Source organism: Calidris pugnax, unplaced genomic scaffold (genome assembly GCF_001431845.1).
Source record: "Calidris pugnax isolate Ruff unplaced genomic scaffold, ASM143184v1 scaffold103, whole genome shotgun sequence".
Classification (NCBI taxonomy): domain Eukaryota; kingdom Metazoa; phylum Chordata; class Aves; order Charadriiformes; family Scolopacidae; genus Calidris; species Calidris pugnax.
In genome coordinates, this window is record NW_015090990.1 from 6814491 (window position 1) to 6836825 (window position 22335).

The 22335-nt window shown below is 36.0% G+C and overlaps 1 protein-coding gene across 2 annotated transcripts in view; it reads left to right on the forward strand.

Moving 5' to 3' along the window:
• B3GALT1 (Beta-1,3-galactosyltransferase 1) overlaps nucleotides 1–22335 on the forward strand; it is a 171246-nt gene that overhangs the window by 42012 nt on the left and 106899 nt on the right. For both annotated transcript variants that reach the window (XM_014954436.1, XM_014954434.1), the window contains exon 2: nucleotides 18356–18495. The gene's annotated coding sequence lies outside the window, so the exon portion shown is untranslated. The remainder of the gene's footprint in view (nucleotides 1–18355; nucleotides 18496–22335) is intronic.

The window sequence follows — 22335 nt, forward strand, 5'->3', positions numbered from 1 at the left end:
TAGTATAATTTGATTAACTGAGTTTAGAGAGACCTGGAATTTTTTTGCATCCCCAAGAATGAACATTGCAAACTGAAGCTTTTTTAGTACTTGCTTATATCAGAATAATTGCATAAATCATATTTCAGAAGTGTCTTGTATTTTTAATGTCAGAAGGTACCACAGGAATGAGCTACAGATATTGCACAAAGAAGAAATAACATTTGGCAGGATGACTTACAGACCAAACTCTAGATATTCTGGGATTTGAATATAAAGTTGGGTTTTAGAAACTGAAGATCTACAGTTTGTATTGTTTGTGCAGCTGCTAACAGCACTGAATCATAACTTCATTAGAACTTTGTGATGTATTGTCTGATATATGGTAGATTGAAAAAAGTGTGAAAGATCATAAATAAAACTACTTTCAACAACCTAGCATGAATGGTCAGTGAAAGATCTTGAATAACATGATTTCCCTTCACAGCTTGTGAATAATTTGCACCACAGTGAGTTTCAGGTGTCAGGACAATACCATTCTTATAAAAATATAGGGACAGAGCAGCAACTCGTGATATAAACTCATTCTTTGAAGAAGTAGTCTAGCTTTATTAGTTGCAATGGATGTATTCTTATTTTGGTTATCTTAGTGCTGCAGACTGTGCTGATGTGGCCACAGTGAATCCCACAACTTGGTGCTTCACCCTTTCTTCCCACAGAGACACCACAGATTTGTGCTTTGTAAAAAGAGGGAATATCTGGCTGTTAGAGTAAAGCAGGCTGCCAGCCCAACCATTCTCTGTCTCTTTATTGGCATAAAACTGTATTGTCATAGATGGAAATATCCTTATGGGCCACAACGCTATGGATTCAGGGAACAAAGAGACAGGCACAGGGCACACAGGAATGACATGTAGCATGTGCCCATTTAAATGAATACTGCGCTTTAAGTATTGCAAGCGAATTCTGTGAAACTTTTTCACTAGGTTTTTCCTGAACCACAGAAACCTTGTTCAGACTTACAGGCAGAATGAAAAAAGAAGAAGTATGCAGGACATAAGACACAGTTTAGGGTCTCTGCAAGAATGTTCTTGATTTCTTTCTGGTTCTCCAAAATCTACAACCTCTGTGTGCCACACAGAAAGATAGCACCACATGGTTAATTGATACAAGTGAAATATCATAAAGGACTCTTTCATTTGCAAAATCTTCCCTTGACAGAGAAACAAGAGGACTGGGTCCCTGTTTTGATCTGTATTTCTCCAAGTAATTATGCTTATATTGTTTTAGGATTCTGAATTACCCTAAGGTGCCCTCTAAATGTTAATTTCCTTTTACTTGGATGGTAGGATATATTTTGAAACAATATGATCAAAGATATGGGATTTCTTAAGACAAGCTGAAATAGCTTTGAACATCATAAACAGGCTTCTGGAAGGTAAAACCTACATGGAAATTATTGAGTCAGATTAAGATGCAGAATTTGAGATGGGTCTAATTATTTCTGGTAGGAGGATGACAAATACAAGGGCAGAGATGAGTAAGAGTTCAGGGATCTATATTCTGCATGGATTCTGGAATTTATTGCAATGAAATAAAGCCAAATTTTTAAGCAGTATCTACTTCAGAATTCAAGTGCCATTTTTTTTCCACTCAACGGTGAGTACCTTCAGGGAACTTTATCTCCAGTCTGATGTTTAGGGGTACTAAGTATTCCCTCACTTCAACTCGATAAAATCAATTACACATAGTTAAAGAATATGCAGTTTAGTTCTAATATCTATTTATTTATTTATTAAATTTCACAGGATTTCTCATGCTAAAACATCTTATGTTATAAATATTTAAAGGATCATTTGGAGATGACAAAACTAAGGTAGATAATAACTGTTGAGATTAGACTTTGACTAAATTGTTAGATACATCCTAAGAGAAACACAAGGATGCATCTTATTTCAGGTGAACTGCTGGCAACCTCAGGCAGATACAGAATCAGAGACATCTCTTTTAGGCATACTCTAATGCAGTTCTTCATGCAAGGCAAATCTTATCCTAATGAAAGAAAGCCTTTCATCATTGTTTCACCTGCATGCTGTCATCATAATTAAAAAAGGTTTTAATGGGAATTTCTTAATTCCCCTCTATTAAATCCCCACTATTCAACACTAAACAGTAGTTCCTTCCTTTGTCGGGGGGGTTGTTGAATGGCAACAAATAGTACTACCATACAGAAGAGGTATAAGCTAAATCAAGGTTATGAAATCTGAGTTATTATGAAATTAAAATGTCAAAACTATTGAGGATGTATGTGTTATCATATAAAAATCTTACAATCAACTTACTGGTTTTAAAGTTTTAACAGATAATTTTGACTGTTTTTTTTTTTCTTCTTCTAAATATTCCATATTTCAGTAGAATTCATTCCACATCCTGGAAAACCAATTATGACTTTGCAGTTAATGGCTTGAAACATTTTAATTTCATTGAGGCTTAGGAGTCAGGAAAAAGTGCACAGAGGAGAAATAGTTTGGGGAAAATAGTTGGAACTGACAAAGGCAGCAAGGGATTGAGAGTTGGAATTGAGAATCTGAGATGTGATGATTAGTAGTTTTTTTAAGATGTCTTCTGCTTGGGCTTTGTAGCTAAAGGGGCCTGGCCTTCTTCCTGCCAACCCTTCACAATGATGTGTATAGTTCTTGTGCAGTTTACACATGACTGTTGTCATCATCCACCTTGCTGCCCCTGCAGGACTGAAAGGATTTTGCTGCTAGTTTACAATTTGCTGGAGTCTCCGTAAAAACCTAGCATTATTATTAAACATCCTAGACAGTTATGAAGTGCACACACTAAATAAGTCACAGAGATAGAAATATTTAGAGTCTGTTTATAAAAGGTTTTTGCAAATTTTAAAACTAGAATTTTTTTCAGTACAGATTTGGAACACAGTCATGAAGTTTGGGCTCTTCTAGCTTCCCAGACAGCAAAGTTGTCTTATCATAACAACTACAAGGTTGCGCTAATGTTGGTTCACAACAAAACCTATTAATATTTTAACCCAAATTACACCACATGTTGGAAAGTGGAAACCACCTTTACTGCATCGTGTGACAATAGTTTAAAAAGACCTTCACACCCTCTGCCAACAAATAAGAAACAGCCTTACTTCCAAATAGGAACATTATTGAAACTAGGATAGCAACTCAATTGCTGCTTTAACCATCCAAAATCCCACATGGTTTCCTCTAGCAGCAACACATCATGCACTACTACCCAAGTGATGCCTCTCCAGATTAATACAGGGAGCTGCTCACAGAGTTGAAGAATGCTGAATGCCACAGAAGAAACAAATCATTTACAGCTCCCTCTGCACAGGTAAAGGGAAAGAAACCAGAGGAGGGCTAGGAGAATTGTAAGTTGGTGCTGCACTTCTTTTTCTCAGTAGGCACTGTTACACCTTCCAGTTTGCATGCGAAGTCTAAATAGCAAAACACACTGGAAAAGAGGTAGCTAGAGACAATGGATTTGCTGCACTGGGCAAGCTGCAGCCTGTTTTTTATTGTAATTGCACTCACAGAACCGTTCTGGTTTCCCTTTCTACTGAGATTTGTTTTGGTCATTCCACAGCACTCTATCGTAAAACCTCTGGTTGGTTGGAAGTGCACCGGTGCCAAGATTTGATAACTTACTTTAAAATGCTGGCTTATTTGGCTGTGTATTAGCAGCAGGATTTGATAACTCATTTCAAAGTAGCATGAAATAGTACCATCTGGCCATTAGCATTTCCAAGGCAAGTACCGTGCATTAAGCCCAGGAAAGGCTGCAGGTCACCAATGTGTTCTACTTTTGACAAATCTTCATGGGCTGTTTTTCCGAGATTGAGTTTGTACTTTTATTTCCTCCTGTGGAAGCCTACTTATTTTTTATTGATTTCCATTAAAGTAAGAAGAGCACTGATCCAGAAACAGTTCATGAATTGCATTATCCCGTTTAATTAGAGTGAACAGAAAGTTTCTCCACAGACAGAAGAGTCAGCATTCAGTCCAAAATGCAACTTCAGACAGTAATGGCTGAGGCTTGCAATGAACTGAAGTCACAGCCAGTGCCAATTACTCCTTCCACTCATTATGCAGTACATTAAGAATGATGCTACAGCACATTCTCTATTTTAATATTTAGTAATATATAGTAAACGTCTGGTTTTCGCAATTCTAAACCATGTCAGAATCAGTCCAATAATGATTTTGTCTGAATTATTTATGTTTTAATTCAAATTCTTGTTTTGCTTTTTCTATTAGTCTTAAAAATGTTTTGATATCAAGACAATTAAACATTTGTAATAACGAAGAGCTGATAAGCTGTAAACACTGCTGCTACCTTGCTGCTGCAAAAATTTTATGGACAGGATGTGAAATCTTAAAATTAACTGATAAACCTGCACTAGGGAGAACATAAAGATACACAGCAGCTGAGAAATGTGCCAGGGAAGTTAAGGGAAAAGGAGCATGCAGAAGCTTTGCCAGACTTTAATTCCATGATTGTAGCATGGCGATACCCAAATGCTTGCAAGAGATGAATTGGTGTCAGGGGGAGGCAGATGGCATACAAGCAGTTCTCAGATTCTGGCAATAAACACCTTTCATTCTCAGTATGGACACGTACAGGGAGGACAAGGTTTGATAGAGTCAGACCATTCTGGGAAATGTCATAACTCAGTTTCACCTTGTTGATATTATATTTTCATAACATTCAAAAGAAAAAGATATTAAGAGATTGAAAATACCCTACAGAACTCATCTTTCAGTTTGAAGTGGTGGGAAAACTACTGTAGGATTAGAGAATATGAGGGTATGGTCAAGCTAACACTTAGATCTCCAAAGCTATCCCAAATGTGATACTGACTTTTTTTCACTTTTTTGGTCTGAAGGACAACTTAGCCTCAGCAGATCACACCTAGAGTATTGTGCCACATACTACACTAACCGATGAATTAAAACTAGCATTTACTAACCTTTGACCTTTTACACAGAGTGCCTACAGAACCCATAAAACATACTCTGGATTCACTGCTAAAGTCTATATATTACCTTTGCCAAATGGAACCTTTGTTCCACAGAAAGGAATGAAATATCAAAAAGTCAACATGTACTTTCCACTGGATCTGATCAATAGATGCCTGGCAGTGGGACACAAAAAGTGTGAAGAGAGAATTTCTGACAGCTTGTTCCTCAACAAAGAGGACTAAAACAAACATAGCTGCAGCTTTGGTGCACCATCTTAGCTAGCTAAAAATACCTCAGTGTTGCTGACACAGATTTACACTGTGGCCACTTCCAGCTTTCAAGTATGATTGTTTAGATTGCCTCTTGCACCTAAGAATTGAGCCGGAAACCTTTCTAGTTGTTAATCATGTTTAATAAACACATCAAAAGTACTGGGAAACAGAGCTACATCATACGCTCTAAGTAAAAAAAAAAATATCCAGGATTCTCTGGATTATTACTGACCTGAAATGTAGTTTATTCCAACAGGCATTACTACAGCATTTTAGAGCTGAAAAATAGCAGAGAATGTACTTTTTATCCCTATAAGATCACGTCATACTAGCATCTGAGGCACAATAGAAATATTACCATTCATATTTTCAAATTTTGAGTTGTTTTGTTATGAAAGGTTTACTATGTGTCTGTGTCTACACTTGTGTCTGCGCTTGTGTTTACACTGTGTCTTACTTACTGCTGTGTCTACAAGGTGATTAAAAGTAGGCTTGCAGCTTGCACAAACATATCCAAGCAAAGCATGAGTACACCAAGGCATAGGCAGTGGTTGAGGCAAGGCAACACAGTTCAGTGAGAGCTGACCACCTGCATTATGAGCCCCCACATCGATTGTGCATCCCTCATAAAGTTCTTTTCTGCAGCAGATGCATATGCAACTCCTGTCAGTGTTTGACCTGTCAAATGTGAAGTTACTCCAGCTGCAATCAAAGTACACAGGAGGACAGGAGAGGTCATGGGCAGGATAAAAATAAGTAGCTAGTAAGTAGATTGCTTTCCATTATTTTCACTCTTAGATAGTTAGCATGTAATTTTAAAATAATATTGACACAGCTTAAAAGCCTAGACTCAAATCCAGCACAGCGATGTCCTTTGTTTCGCAAATTTGACCGGTGAACATAGAGACAGCAGGGAAATAACATCCCTCTGTGTGGAGAGAATCCAAGGCTGGAAGGGAGGTGGCACAAACAAATCCCTGCACAGCTAGCAACATTTTTCCCATTGAAAAGCAAGGTTGGTGCCTCTCTCCTATTCCAGCACAATATACTGCAGGCAAAACTAGTTGACACATTTGCTGATCTGCTACCTCCAGCATGAGGAGAGGAGATGCCCAGCAAATACATGACGTGCCAGCACCTTGGCCAAGGAGCATGAAACTGGGCAGGATGTGGAAGAGTGAGTCGGTACTAAATGAATGAAACCTAGCAGGCATATGAAGGCAAACCAAAGCAAAATGAAGTAGAACGGATGGGTAAAAAGAAAGTTGATGGATAGTTTTTCTTAGTACGCAGTCTGTGAAGAAATAAAAAAATCACAGGATCATAAAGTATTTACTATGTCACATTAGAAGACCATTCTTGTCTCTGCAAGGTTTTACAGCAATTCCTCACAGTTTCTTTGTAAAAACCCCATTCTTTTACCTTTTCAAATACAAGTTGCTTACATGCATAATATGCAGGATGTACTTAGTATTCATGTAGGGTTTTCACTGGTGAGAATTTTTTCATTTACTTTGATAATACTTTCTTCATTTGGAAATAAATTTAGCTTTAAATCTTTTCAAATAGAACAACACAGTTCATTTACATGATTGTTCTCCCTATGAATCACATAATATACACTGAGAATCTGCTGTGGGGGAAAACTATTCTCTTTTCCTTTGTGCGCTATACTATATCTGTTTCTGCAACAATAATTTAAAACTCCTAAATGTTGCTAATGAAATCCTCTATTATTACAGTTCTGAGAAAGAGATATTTAAATACATAGTTTCTGAAATGTATGGCCTTGGGAGATGTTAAAAAGGTGGCACTGAAATCTTTGAATTAGGAGAAGCAGTATTAAAAAAAGAATATTATGCATGAATTCTGCATGTGGGAACTTTTTTTTTTTTAACTAAATGCTCCCAAGATATAATTCTTTTCTTAGACATGGTGGAATTCTCATAAGCAAAAAGATCTCCAAAATTAGCCAGTCTTTGCCATCACAAATATATCCCCGTCTTAGTTATTTAGTTGACATTTCTACTTCTTCTATCACTGGACACCTAGAGGCAGTGTAAATGAAGCAGATATTTAAGCACAGGTAGGTCTGATAGGTCTACATTCATGGCTAAGATACACATGCTTAAGCTGGGCACAGTGCAGTGATGGTTTGAGTGGTTTTGAGGCACTTTATCTGCCCAGTCTGCAACCAGAGCATTGTGGTTACATGCTCAAGATTAATCAATAATCAGAGTTAGCTGAAGAAGGTGTTACCACAACATCAGACAGGTAGGAGCTCTTGATTTTCATTTGCTTCCTTTTATAGCATGTAGTAAAGTTTCTTTCTCAGTCACTTTTACTGGGTAACATTTGAAAAAAAAAGCTGAGCACTTTTACTGGGTAACAATTCTTCAAGTCTAGATGCAGGACATGTTGATATCACACAATGCCTTTTGCTCTCTTCCTATGCCATGTAACAGTTCTCAAAGACATATGTTTTCAGTAAATATTTAAGTTTGTGAGGAACTAAGTCTCTCTAGGGAGAGAGAGAGATTTTTGTTTGATGGTGTACAGGAAAATGGAAAAAAAAGAGCAATTATTCCTGTGGTTTATTCTTGATGATGTCATTAGGTAATTGTCTGAAGTCCAGGGAAAATTATTTTCTTTACCCTGATGGTCCCATGAACTACAAGAATTAGATATTCTTGTTGAATTCAGCACATAACTGAATGGAAATCAAATCTACTGATCGATCTAACATTGTACATGGGCCTAAACCTAATATTTTTCTCAGCTGTTCCATTTTCTGTATTCCATCATCATTGGTTCCTTAATTTGAAGCACCAAAGGCTGACTCTGGCCCTATATTGTGCATAGGTAAGTACCTTCTCTCAAAGGAAATGGCATGGACTGGTATTGTGATAGTATTCCCTGAGAAAAAAACCTTCTTTGCAATTTTGTAGTTATGTATAAACAATTTTATAAATTGCTTATATTTATTTTGCTCCAAAATCTTTTCTCGGGGATATCTCAATGTATTTTCACTTAATGATATTTCTACTTAATAATAAGTTGACTGTATTTTCCAACAGAAGAACTTGGTACAGTGAGACATACACAGCTGTATGTTGCTTTCTTACATATAGCCTTTTTGTATAACTGTTAAAGAATATACTTTTACATTCTTTGTTATTTTAGCATCTTAAAAATTTAGAAATCAAAACAACACTTTTGACATTACAGTTTGAGTATGCACAGTGTTGTAAGAATCAGTTAGTGTACTTTTCTTACAATACAAGTTTTGTAAGAGAATCTAAGGATACAGAAAAAAAACTTTATAGTGGAACTATAGACGTCCCTCTGTCAGACTCCCCTGTGAATTGCAAATATATTGCACCTATAGCAAAACTGGCTAATGCAAATTCCCATGTCATTCCAAAAATTCCAACACCAATTATTAAAACCATCTCTGAAACATTATCTTGAAAAGCCAAAGACCAAAATTTATGTTTCTGAAATATGTGAAAGGAAAAGTAGATCAATTAGATTATCTCTAATTGCACTGTGGCTGCAGGGTTGCAGCTGGTAGGCCTGGAAATGAACCTGGAAAAACTCTTTATGTTTTTCCCCTAAAATATCCACCATTTGAAAGCCAATATATAATAATTGATGATTTGATAGTTCTCCCGCCTTTACTTCAATTGTTTTATGAGCTGAAATAGTCACACATACTCAGGATTGTCTCACGAAACAACCATAACAACTGACTGTTTCATTCTGGATAGAATATTCAAGAATGTCTTCTCTTTACCAGACTTCCCAATCAGTTGTCTAATGCTTCAGGAAAACATCAGCTGACAAAACAGAGTCTGAGTGAGGAAAATGCCTAACTGAATTTTAAAGGCTGTTCATTGCCAGCAAGAAACCCATAGTATCTTGTTTAACAGTAATGGACACTGGGCCTAGAGGGAAAGTAAAGATAAGTACAAACAAACTCATCTGAATCTAGTCAAGGATAAAGATTGAATTTTTTCTTCATTAATTCTAATATAGACACTCCACATGACAAGTATAATGGAAAATAAAGGAAAAATAAGATTAGTTTGTGTAAGGTCTTCTAAATATAGAAAGGAGATAAATGCTGTTTTACCTAATTGTTAAAGACACCGCTAAAAGATAATGATTAACCAATGCAGCATGGTGAGAGCAATATAAAGTAGGTTAATCATCTGAAGCTCACACAAGCCATGTTAGCCTCTGGTTAGTCTTTTCCCTAAGGTATAAACATAATTTGAATTTCAAAAAAGAGCTTAACAGAACACAGTTCTTTCTTTTCTGTTAAATAAGGATTTGGACCATAAAGAAATCAGCTTTACCTTTTCTAAATTTCTGTGTAATCATCTGATCTGAGCTAGTAGCCTAAAACTGAGTAGTGTGAATATTCTCCATTATCTCCAGAGAAGGGAACAGTAAAGCTCCCACTAAGTTCTGAGTCCTTGGTCCAAGAAACTAAGTACTTTGAAATTCTCATGCAATTAGATAATCTCTGCTAAATGAGAAAGCTTTTATGCTATGCTATATGTATATGCTGTCCATTCCACAGGGATATAAATCCATACTTACATCAGTGAAATCAATGTAGCTAATTTATACCATCTGGGCATCTGACACAAAAAAATAGCTACAAAATGATTTCCCAATGTAATATTTGTAGCAATAAAAAGCAAAACTAAGAGGAAAAAAATCCCATAATTCAACTCATGACCATATGCATAGAAAAGCAGCACTTGCTTTCATGATTTTTCTTTTAATTCTAGATTTTTAAAATGCCAAAACCCTGTTTTTCCTCTCACAATTGTTAATAAAATGTATTACTGTAGGACTGAGGAGCTGAAGTTTAATGAGGAATAATAGACTACATTAAATCTAATTGATTCTAGGCAGCCATTAGGACTATTAATAAAAATAAGAAGTGATCTTAAAAACACTGAGTTCTTGCATTATATTTGTAGGATTAATGAATGTTCTCTCTCAACTGCCCCTCCCCACCACTCTTTACTTTTAAAAACCTAACTTTTGAATTGCTAAAAATATTACCTACTTCATCTGGAAATGAAAAAGAGCCTATTTATAAAAAAAAAAAAATAAAAAAAAAATAAAAAAATTAGTTGTTTGTAATGGCTGATTTTGCATAATTTTCATGGCTTCAAAAATTACCAGTTTTGCAAATTTTATAGTAGTAATGAAGGTACTGAACTCACATGAGTGACTAAGCTTCTTGAGCCAAAATATTTGTCTTGCAGCTTCTGTTCCTCAAAATCAGACTCAAGAAAAATGACAAAAAATGTAATCACAATTGAACAAAAATTCCCACCACTATGCTGCTATTGAAACAAAATTGCTAAAAAAAAAAAAAAAAATCCACATTTTTATACTTGCCTATTAGACTTGAATTCCCTCATCGATTAAGTCTGCGTAGTAATTCAGAGGGCTGTTGATCTACTAAGTACTTAACTAGAGTGTCTTCCTAATGAAAGTTACTTGGCTGGTGAAGCTCCTGAATATGGAGAATAAAGGACTGGGCAGATTAAAAGTATAAAAGAGATGTTCAAAAATAATTTTACATATATTAAGGACATGTTAGAGATTTTCAGGGTTTTTTCAGGGAGAAAGGGGTAGAGAGGAAGGTAGGTTAGTAAAGTTCTAATAGTAAAACACCTAAACATCACGAAAATGAGAACATCGCCTATGGAAATCACTGTTACTTCCTTTAGAGGTTTTTGTGTTGTTTTTTTTCTAGCATTTTTACTAGACTCAGATCAGCCAGCCAGCTCCTCAGCACGTGTTTTGCATTCTGCTTTTCTGAAGAGCCTTACCATAACTTTCTCACAGGCATTTATTTCATTTTTCCTTTTTTCTACTTTTTAAACCTGAACTTCTTTAAATGTTATGGGTTACACTGTCTTATATATGTTTTGATTTTAAACTTGTGTTTTAGGGGATAGTGTGGGGAAATACAGGTGGCTAGGGAAGTCTGCAAGTTTTTCTTGGAAGATTTGTTAAAATCTTTGTGTTTCATCATAATACTATTTTTCTAAGAAATGTTCTGATTGACTAAACTGACATCTTAGCAAAAATTAAAAAAAACATTTCCATTGGAGCTTTATGTCTAGTTTAAAAGCACATTCATCTATAAGGCACTCTGGACTTCAAAGCTGGTGAATCAGCCGTGTATCTATGGCATGCGTAACCTTGGAATTCACAATGTTATCCATATTAGATTAATATTTGCCACATTTTCTAGAACAATGCCAGACCCAGACTGATGATGCTGTCTTATTGATTGACCTTGCTTTTTTGTTCCAGTTGCCTTATTCCTTACATTATCTTTAGAATTCAAAAGCAGATGCATTTATAAAGCTTAAAGAAATACGCCTCCATAGCTGAATCTTTTCACACCTGTAATTTAGAAAAAAATTAATTCTTTGAGACAGCAAACTCATTTTGAAAATATAGTTACCTACTTATTCAGTGCTCTTAATTAAATTGAGAGGGTATGACCCTAGTTTGAAATTGACTTCTTCGCAACCTTTTGGCCTTCCAGAACAGAACAGGGTTTGGTGGGCTCTGAAGTATGTCTGAAGGCTTGGTTTGAGTTCTTAGCTCTTCTGTCCATTGCATATGTTTGCTCTTTACTATCCTACACCACTATAAAACAATTCTTATTTACTACTTATCACAATAAAGATCAGGAGCATGTAGTGTGACAAGTTTTATTGCCAGATAGGCCGGTACCTCTGTCAGGAGGAGGGCTGGAGGGAAGAGAACAGCAGACTATTCACGTGCTGTAGTTCTGACTCAAACAAACCACGTATACCAAAGAGAAAGTGTCCAAATCAGCTTTCTGAGCCTGTCTACCTTGTTACTTTGGTCAGCAAGAAACTTAATGATCCTGAGAAATTTATTTTCAAACTCCTATCTTGGCTGTGCTACTCACAGGAGCAGAAGGGAGAGAGAAGAAACAAAACACTGTTCCTTCCTTCCTTCCTTCCTTCCTTCCTTCCCACTCTCCAAACTCTGCACCTTCAGTTCCCTTCCTGTAACTACCACGATTGTATTCCTCTGTTGATCTCTTTCTGTGTAGCACGCTTCAAAACATGATTTCTCACATCTAACCAGGGAGAGGGGATACTTTGCATAAGGAGAATAAAATCAGAGGGAGAGAGATGTTAAAACTAAGCTTAGGACATAATGCAGAAGTTTGGCGTATGTATCATGTAGGAGACACCAGGACCAGAGAGACCAAAAAAGAGAGAGTTTGAGGTTCAGATTACCATTGCAGAGTTCATCCAACTCAAAAACCTAAACCACAGATGGCAGCAAACTGGCAACGCAGGCACAGTTTACTTCTTACAAGCTACTGATTCTCTTTTTACATACTTGTTTATACATAGACCATTTGGCCTTCATCAGGAGAGGTCTCTGAGATTTGCAATGTGAAGTTTCATGGATGCATGAGTATTTGAACTTACTTTATCCAAACCGGTTTGTTCTACCTTAATCACATTATAACTATCTTTCAAAATGTGATATATGTCTTCAGAAAAGACAGCGAGGGAGTAAAATTGGTACTAAATAAAATCTTAATAATTGTATGCAAAATGAAAAAATAAATCACATAGAGCAGCACGAGGGCAGTCATAAAGGGAAAAAAATCACATAATTATTTAAAGCATGGAGATTAAACCAGCAAGCAACTAAATTAGTAATAGATATTGAAATTTCTCAAATACTTGGTAATAATTAATATAAAATGATATGAGACATTTCAAAAGAAAAAGAAATACAGGACTTCTTTAAGTATGTCAGTATAATGAGCTAAAATTTAAGAAATAAAACCCTCTTAATTTAACAGTAGTTTTTAATCTACTTAAAAAGAGGCAGAAACATCAAATGATATATTTGAGATAGTTTTGCAGCTAACAATTGATTTGCTGTACATACGAAAAATATTCAGGGCAAAAGAAAATATAGCCTGTTCACTTCACAGTAATTAGCAGATTAATGAAATACAATAAGAACTGCATTAAAGACCATTCCTAACAGGAAATTTCCCATCTCAAGTGGCCAACTAGTATGATCAGTTTTCATAACAAACTATAGTATTTCTGGACCACAGATTAGCATCAGGATGGAATCAATAACACTACAATGGTGAAGAGAGGCCCAGAATCAGTCCTCCTTTTTATATAAAGGATTATGAAAGGAATAAAAAAACCCATGGAAAGTGTAAGCATATTTAATTGTTCAATTGAGTTAAAAGAGGTTAAAAGAATTAAAAATAAGAAACCTTTTTTTTTTTTTTTTAAACTGACAAAGCATCAGGTGTTATTTATTCTTTCATCTGGAAATTGGAGACCAGTTGGTTGGATATCATCAGTTGAAAAATATCATTGTGTGAAAGTTAAAATGCCCACTAGAAAAGTGCAGTTCAATTAAGTGCAGTCTGCACGGATCAGTCAGAGAAGGTCATACTTTACTGATGCGCAGGAGTACTGTGAAGATGTTATTGCCATGACTGATGAAAGGAATTCAGTAGATTTATGGTACCTTGATTTGACAAAGCCTGCCCTCAGAAATTAATGTCTATAAAACAGTGTTAGGACACAGGGGGTAAATGAGACTGATAGTTAAAAATAAGAGGTGGAAAAAATGCATTTGAAAGCTTGGTTTTTTTCAAGTTGTTAATGGAGGAATTATGCAGTCTAAATCGAACTTCTAGTACACTCATATTATTTGGTTTGGGACAAGGATACTGACTCTCCTTTTAAATTGCAACTGAATTTCAAGGTGATCATATTGTCTAGATGAATCAGTAGATGACAATCAAAGTTTAGTCTATACAAAAGTAAACCCATACAAAGGGTATAGCATACGTACACCTCGCATTTCAGAAATAAGGTATGAAAAATCACTGAACAGTGCCCTTCTGTGTATTGCCAAGGACAAGGCAGCAGTATCTCATTACTATCCAAACTGTGAAACACAATGCACACAGGGGCTTGTTTCTCTTATTTAAGACGCATAATAGGGACCAGCTAGGTAATCACTTCTCATAGGAAAATAATATTTCTTTGTCCCATGCCAAAACCTGAGATCTTTACCAAGATTTTGTTTGGACAAACTCAGTTGTAAATTAACTGGTGTATACCTACATTCAGCAGCTTTTGAAATGCCTGCCTGGAAGATATAGGAGTGTAAAATTATTTTTCATAAAGTCTATCAGTGCCTGCTATAGAACAAAAAAAAAATCCTATAGAAATATTAAGCTACTGGATACAACTTAGAAGAGCAGATCTAATACAGAATGTTAAGTTTTTGATATCACGGGGAAGGTGTCATCTTCTGTGAAATGCAGCAAGTTTTCAGAGTAATTGCTTAAGAGCTCTATCAGATCCACATTAGAAGTTCTTTTAAGATTTCCCTGTAACTGAAACTTGTCTTATCACTGAAGTGTTTAAGTTACATAAAAAAGAATATTGATTTTTTCCCAAGTTTGAGACATTATAAAGAAGTAATCAGAATTATGAATAAGACTGTCAAAGTCAAACTGGGCTAGAGAATCAGAAATTACTAGTGCAAGAGATGAGCTTGAAACTAGGATAACTAAACGTTGGATAAAACATACATACCCACAGTGATGGGAGAGTATCACAAAATTTTAGAATCAATTAAATCAATTAAAAGTTTCATTTGTTTTTTCTGAACTTTTATTTCCCCTTGATCTGGCCTGATAGGAATTTTTTTTTCCTGCCTTTGTGAAAAGCATTTTCTAGAAGGGAGATAGTCTGCCTCTTTTGGTTCATTTCTTAAAAGATGCTATGGTCCTTGGAGCTTTCAGCCCTACTGTAGGTACTGTACAAACAGAGGGATCCTTTCCCAGTGAACTCAAGACTCCCGACCCACCATGCTTTACACTGCTTCACAGCATGCAATGTGTAAACACCAGTCAGTACCCTGGACCTTATATGTTTCTGAAAACTGAGATTTCCAGATGGCAAAGAAACTGCTCTGACTTGGTTAGTGAGACAGTGTTGTAGAAGCTAAAGGAACTACAGCAGATGGAGTGACACCCCTATCTGATTATTTTTGAGCAATGGGAAAGGTGTAGTTCAGGTATGGACAAGCATTCCAACTCATTATCATTTTAACCAAGCCATTTTTATGTAAAGGGTTTAAAACAGAACCAAGTTGCCATGGAAACTGTTTGAAGCAGAGACTTACTGTAAATTCTTTTCTAGACAAGGATAACAGGACTGACAGGTGGGCTGTAAAAGGAAAATGAGTGCAATATAGAGTCAGGCATGATGGTCTGTTTTCTCTTCCTAAAAGTGTGTCTTTTATAGCTCTGCTTTATCTCTACAATTTTATACAGTGATATATTGAACATATTTTAAAAGAAGCTCCCACCCAAAGGAACCGTTTTTTTTGTCATAATCCTATTTGCAAGGGGATGTACGTGCTCTAGAGAAAAGAGCTGAAGGGCAGGGCACTCTGCTTATCTTCCCAAATTATTATGTCTTGCCAGAATCATCAGGGAGGAAGAGCCATCACTCAGGAAACGCATTTGCATAAAATGCCCTTTGCTGCCAATGTTTATATTTTGCTCCTGAAATATGCTCTAGGTACATTCACACCATAGCACAGTGCTCCCCTTGTGCAATATGAAAGAAAGTAACACGGGTTTTAGTTTTTAGTGAAGAAATACCTCTTTTCCCCTTCTGAAAAATTTTGAAAATATACCAATTTGCTGTTATCCTATTGAAAGTCAAATTTATTTGGCTCTGTAAATATCTTTCTTAGTTTGATGGATGATGGTAAGAATAACAGAGATTAGAGTACACAGCCCCCAAGATATGGTGCCAGAGTTTTAGGAAGGGAAATTGGCAGAGAATGAACAACAGCAGAGCATGTACCTTTTCCACTTGGAATAGTTAGCTGTCAGCACTGGAAAACATTTCAGCATATGAATATGCAATATCTTTTTAAATCTGTGCCGGATGTTTCTACCTGCTGTGCTTCATTTCAGAATCTTGTGTTATCATTAGAGAAAAATAGTTCACTTTTCCAATATAATTTTCTAGCAAAAGGAAGGCGGGAGAAGGGGGAGACTCTTACTTGAACTCATCCTGATACTTTTCTAGCCTGAAGTTTCTGCTTCCTGGTTCCAGCTCCCAGCTGGAGCTGTGTTTGTACATGCCCTCCTGACATAAGCCATAAAGCAATTTTCCTCCAGATTTTAAGAGGTTTGCTGTCATCAACAGTACTAGTTGGTCCCAGTGCACTACAATCACAATAGATAGTCACCTTTTCCAGCATGTTTGCCTTGCAGCTAAAAGCAATGGCAACAGCTGGTTTTGTTGTCAAAAGTAAATATACTTCTCACCTTCAGTCTCTGCCTTCCTCAGCATTGTGGGGGTGGGGACATGACAGATGGTTCTTGCTAACTAATCACAGAAAACATGGTATTTGGTGTATGGCAAGAATTTCCAGGCTAATAAGAATGCTTTTTATTTAATATCGTCTCTGTGGAAAGCTGGACGCCTTAATAAAATGTGGCATGCTCTAAGGAAACACATATTACCTGTTAAAGTATATGAAGATGTGATTAATCGCACAACCCTGCGATAAATGATGCACAAGCTAACTGTTACTTGTCATAAGTGAATTTTGATGACTGTGTTTATTATATGTGAAGCTTTTTGGCAACGAGACAAAGGGAAATATAGAGCCAAATTCTGCTGGTTTTAATTCATCTTTGGTTCAGGGCTCTGTTCATACTATATTAGTGTGTCTCTGAGCCACAGAAGGGTGCCAGTTCAGGCTCAGTGGCAGGCAGGCTTATGCAGAGGCTTATGCAGTCCTTGAGGCGGGACACTCAAGGTCTCCATGCATTCAAGGGTAGAACCACTTCTGTCATTTAAAGAAAGCCATTTTAAGTATTTCTATGCTTTTTGTCTTCGTTTTGACATAGATCCTACTGGAAAAGGGACAAAAAATACAGTTCTTGTCCTTCTCAAGAAAATAAGTTCCCCATAAGTGCAGATATATGTATATAGATATATATGCCTTCCATTTTAGAAACGATGTCCCATGAGCCTACAGTTTATTTTAATTAAAGTTCCTTGGCACCATTATACGTTCCAAAATCTTAATTATTTTTCATACCTTCTTGTATGACAAAAATACTTCATTTCAAATAATCAAATTCCTCATACAGGTGTTTGTAACTAACTTGGACTTAATTAAGGAAGTCAGAGGATTAAAAATGAGAATGTTGGGAAGCTAAGTTCATAGAACAGGATGATACAATTTTAATTTACAAAATCTTGCCTGAAGGCATGATTGTTCAAAAGCAAAGGTGGGGAAAAGAGGCACAAGAGATGGAGGACGGATTGTTAAGAATTAGGGGAAAGCCAATAAATAAGTTCTGGGGGAAAAAAAGAAAAAAAAACCAACAACCAAAACCACCAAAGAGTAAAAAAGCAGAAAAGGAAACGGACAAACCTCCTTTAAATTGCAATTTAGAAAATTGCCATTTACAATATAAATATTGTTCTTGCAAGCCTGATCAGAATTCTGTGAAAATCACGGAGCCCTGCAGAGGTGTCTTGGATAGGCACTTTGTTACAAACTTCAAGATCAGGCCTAAAAGAAAATAGATAAATGCTGCAACTAAACTAGCCTGTGGCACTTCTAAATATGACTGGTCACTCTGAATGTGTTGGTTGGGCTTCCAAAGGATACCTTGCAAAATATTAGTACTTTCTCTTAAGGCCATGTTTTGTGTTGTAAGATGTTTATATTATTTCTATGTGTTTGTTTTGCCACATTTTTTTCAGAAAAGAATAATTATATAAATAGGTCTTTTGCATGGATTGAAGTGGTTCACAATACAAAAATATGGCAGTATTCAAGTGTGCAAACTTACTACATCAGAATTTGACCCCAAGTCTCTTGTTGTTCTATCTCTGGTTTTGTGGAAAAAGAAAGAAGAGTAATAAAAAAAAAAGGTCTTTCATTTACCTATATGTAATTCACGGATATTTGTCAATGCAGGTTTATCAATATACAGACCGTGCTGGTTTCATATGTGACAAGGAGGCAAGCAAACAGTGGAGAACGGCAGTAGATACGATATAGATAAGCAAGAAAGAAAAATTAAGGACAAAAAGACAGACCAGTTTCTAAAAATTCAGGTAAGGAATTGAAGTGATTCTATATAAAGTGGAAATTGTATAAAGAATCATACCAAATAGTTTATAAGCATAAGCATATAAGCACCTTGCCCTCCCTAGTATTTCTGAGAATTACTACTATATACTATGGACATATGTACGTGGACACAGATATACTCTACATACACCCCCTCACATAACAAATTTCCTTTTTGAGTAAAATTGACATTACCTCAGTGCAAATATTTACTATACTGGCATTTGACATTTCTTTCAATAAAATCCATTTTCTGTATTTAATTTTAATTTGTTTAAATGAAACAAAGTACTATTTCCTACAGAAAACCGAACAAGTGATATTTTTACAAAGGAGTAAAAAAGAGATTTGTGGTATGTGTGTTACTGTTCTTTCTCAATAAATCAGTTCAAAGTTTTCAAACCTTACATGACCCTATCCTAGTACTGATCTCTTGGGGCATTACATGTGCACTGCAGAAGAGCAACTTGTATTATGACCTACCTCTCAGTTCTTATACTTGTGAGAGGTGGGAAGTTCATTTAGAGCTTGAGCACGCTTCTATTTCCTAAGCTTGACAAAGAGGAGTAAAAATATATTTATCAAAGAGCAAAGCTGGAAGAACAGTGAGCAATAATTCATCCTTTGCTCCTCTGCTCCCCTGCTTTGGAGAAAAGTTCTTGTGACACAGTGGGAGCAGTACGTGTGGTGGAGACTGTACATTCTCTACAGCCTAAAACAAGCTGGGATGCTAATCTAACTGCATATTACATGAGGCATTTGTTCATGACAGAAGCATCCTCTTAACTTCTTAGATATACTTACTTTTAAATTAGATTATTATTACATTTTTGCCGCAAACATAAGATGAAAAAGATTCTCGTAACTAAAGAGTACACATCCATCATTCCCCTGTCTACCTGCTTAATCCTCACCTCTCCCTTCTACTCACAAAATTAAAGCTAACACGAGTACTGGTACACCAACACAACGTCAACTAGTAAGAAATGGTTACTTAGAGCATTGCACGTTCCTGAGTAACATCATCAGCTTATCACATCCATCTAGTGTAGCCACAAAATAGAGTTCCCTTTAGAGTCTGGCCTTATAGAAGTGCTTTAACCCTTCTACAAAATGCCTATGTTATGCTTATGTTTAACTTTCATAGAACAGCATCTAATGCTTCCAGACAGCATGTTTCAGATGGCTGACTTCAAACCTATAGAAATTTACTAGAGAAATAAAACATTTTATGAATTTCCAGAAGCTCTACAGACAATAAAAACAAACAAACAAAAATTCTCAGTCAAGGCTCCCAACTACATAAAACTCATTATTACTGATACATCCTATCAATTTTATGTTTCACAATTCATCTGAATGCAATATTGTGTTCATGCTAACTTTTTGCAGTTTGGTAAAATTACCACACATTGAGACATTCTGTCTATTCCTTTGCATGTTGTTGATTCTTGCAAAATGACAGCTGCTGCACTTATGTTAAAAAAGAGGCTCAGAGTATCAGCAAGGATGCCTCTAATGGGAGAAGCAGCATAATACAGCTAGAGTTACTCTAGAACATGCAATATTCATCAGTTACAAACTTGGGAATGTCATATTGTAAAAGCTACATGATAAAAGATGCTCTGTGGTGTTACAGCTGATTCCATTTGCCATATGGCATGTTAATATTTTGTATTACCTTAGGGAGTGCACTTAAAATGAAAGGAGAACAGAACACACCCAAGGTATATAGAATAATAAGCACAAATTGTGTAGTTCTTAATTATAGCAATAAGATCTGTAACTAAAATGGAGATGGAACTAAATATAAGAGTCAAATTTGTGCTGTACTACTCTCCAGCTACTGAAAAGTAATAAACTCCTACAGGAATATTTAAACAGGAAGAAATTGCCAGCCACCATATGTAAAAGCCTGGAGACAACCTCAAAGCAGACTGATGCAAAAGTCAGCAAATGCTATTTGCAGTGCTACACACATTGCTGTAATATGGTTTTACATCAAAAATACAGTTTCACATGTGTAGGCTGGAGAAAACATTAAATCAGTAATCTCTGAAAATGAGATTCCACATGCACAGCTATAATAAAATTATTAAATGACTTATTAGAACAATAAAATGAGGGAGAGTATTTGCTGAAAACAAAGTAAAAGAATCCTAAAATAATTGTGCCAATTTGATATCAGTATAAATGAGCTGTTCACAGGACCTAAGAAATCCCCAAACCAAGCAACATCCCCAAATCCTAAATTTAAAAAGGTTTTATTTTTAAAAGTATCATAATTCACAAGCAGGTTGTTATTAACATGGCCAAAACTTAGTCAAGGTTTCAGGAAAAGAGGTGCAATGAAAAAAGATTTTGTTTCATATAGCAATATTTTGCCGCAAATCCAATTCTTCCCATGCCGGTAAACTGAGCCTCACCCCTCCACCCTGCAGTGCCATCTTTGGAGGTGTAGTCTGATGCTGAAGCAAAAGCCAACCATGGTTAGATCATTCTTTGGGAACTATTATTCAGTCACTGCTTGAATTTTAAATAATAAATTTTGTCACACCAAATAATGGAAATGTACAGACTTGCTGTTTTTTTAAATAGTTTGGCTCTAAACACCATAATCCATTAGATGAGACATTTCAAGATCTGTTACAGGAACAGAATATTTTAAAATTATTCATGCTAATTGTGCAATACTCAGATGACATCTCCAAAGCTATCATCTATTCAAGTGTTCACTTTGAGCAGCCAAAAAGTAGAAGATCATTGCCTTTAGCCAGGTCTTTAGCAGGACTCAATCAGAGAAATTCTAGTAACTCTCAGTATTTCCGACTATGGCTTATGCATTTTGCTTTCCTGTTAGTTTCTACTTGCTATCAGGCATACAACATCCAAGTGCCTGAATGTCATTTAAAGCTAATAGAACCACACAGTAAAATGAGGATCTTGGCTATATGGTCCTTGTAAGCTTTGCCCTCCTTGCACTCACTACCAAAACCCACTGGGTACAGTTTACCAATCTCAAGGTTTGACACTGCACTGGTTTACATTTGTAAATGCTTGCAGCCCAGTGATGGCAGGAGGGGCTGAACTGCAATTGCTGTGCAAATTACTGCATCCATTTCCATTTCTCAGCTACTGTTAACACCAGCTGATGACACATTTTCCACTGTATTATCAAAATCTATGAAGTTTTCACACATTTCAGTCTGAACACCACTCATGCTTATTCCACACATAATCTTCTGTTCCAGCCATAAAAAAGGCAGATGCAAAATGGCTGATGTCACTAAATAAGGCTTATTATTCAATGAGAGATAAGAAGAGGGAGGGAAGGAAGGAAGGAAAGAAGGAAAGGAGGACGGAAGGGAGGGAAAAAGCCAGTTCTTGCTATTGTACTCAAGGATGTTCTTCCCTTTCAAGTTAGCAGGACTCTGGAATATGTGTTAACTGGCAGCTCAGGTTTAAAGGCTCCACGTTGTAAACACACTTGCTGAATTAGCAAACATTTGTCTATTATTATCTTCTTTAAAGGAAAGCCATGTATTATTCCAAGAAAGAGTAATATTTGTATATTTTTTTCTTCTAAGAATGTATTCAATTCCATATTAATGAATGATAACTATTATTTGACAGAATTAGTGTTTACCTTACCCTAATAAACTGAGAATTTACAACTACATTTTAAATACTCTGATTTCTGTTATTGTGGTAAACTCTGTTACCTTGACAACAAACATAAATAAATGCATTATTTAATGATAAATTATTAGTACAGCAGTTTAAAATTGGTAATGGAAAAAACTTTTTAAAAGTACTTAGTAATT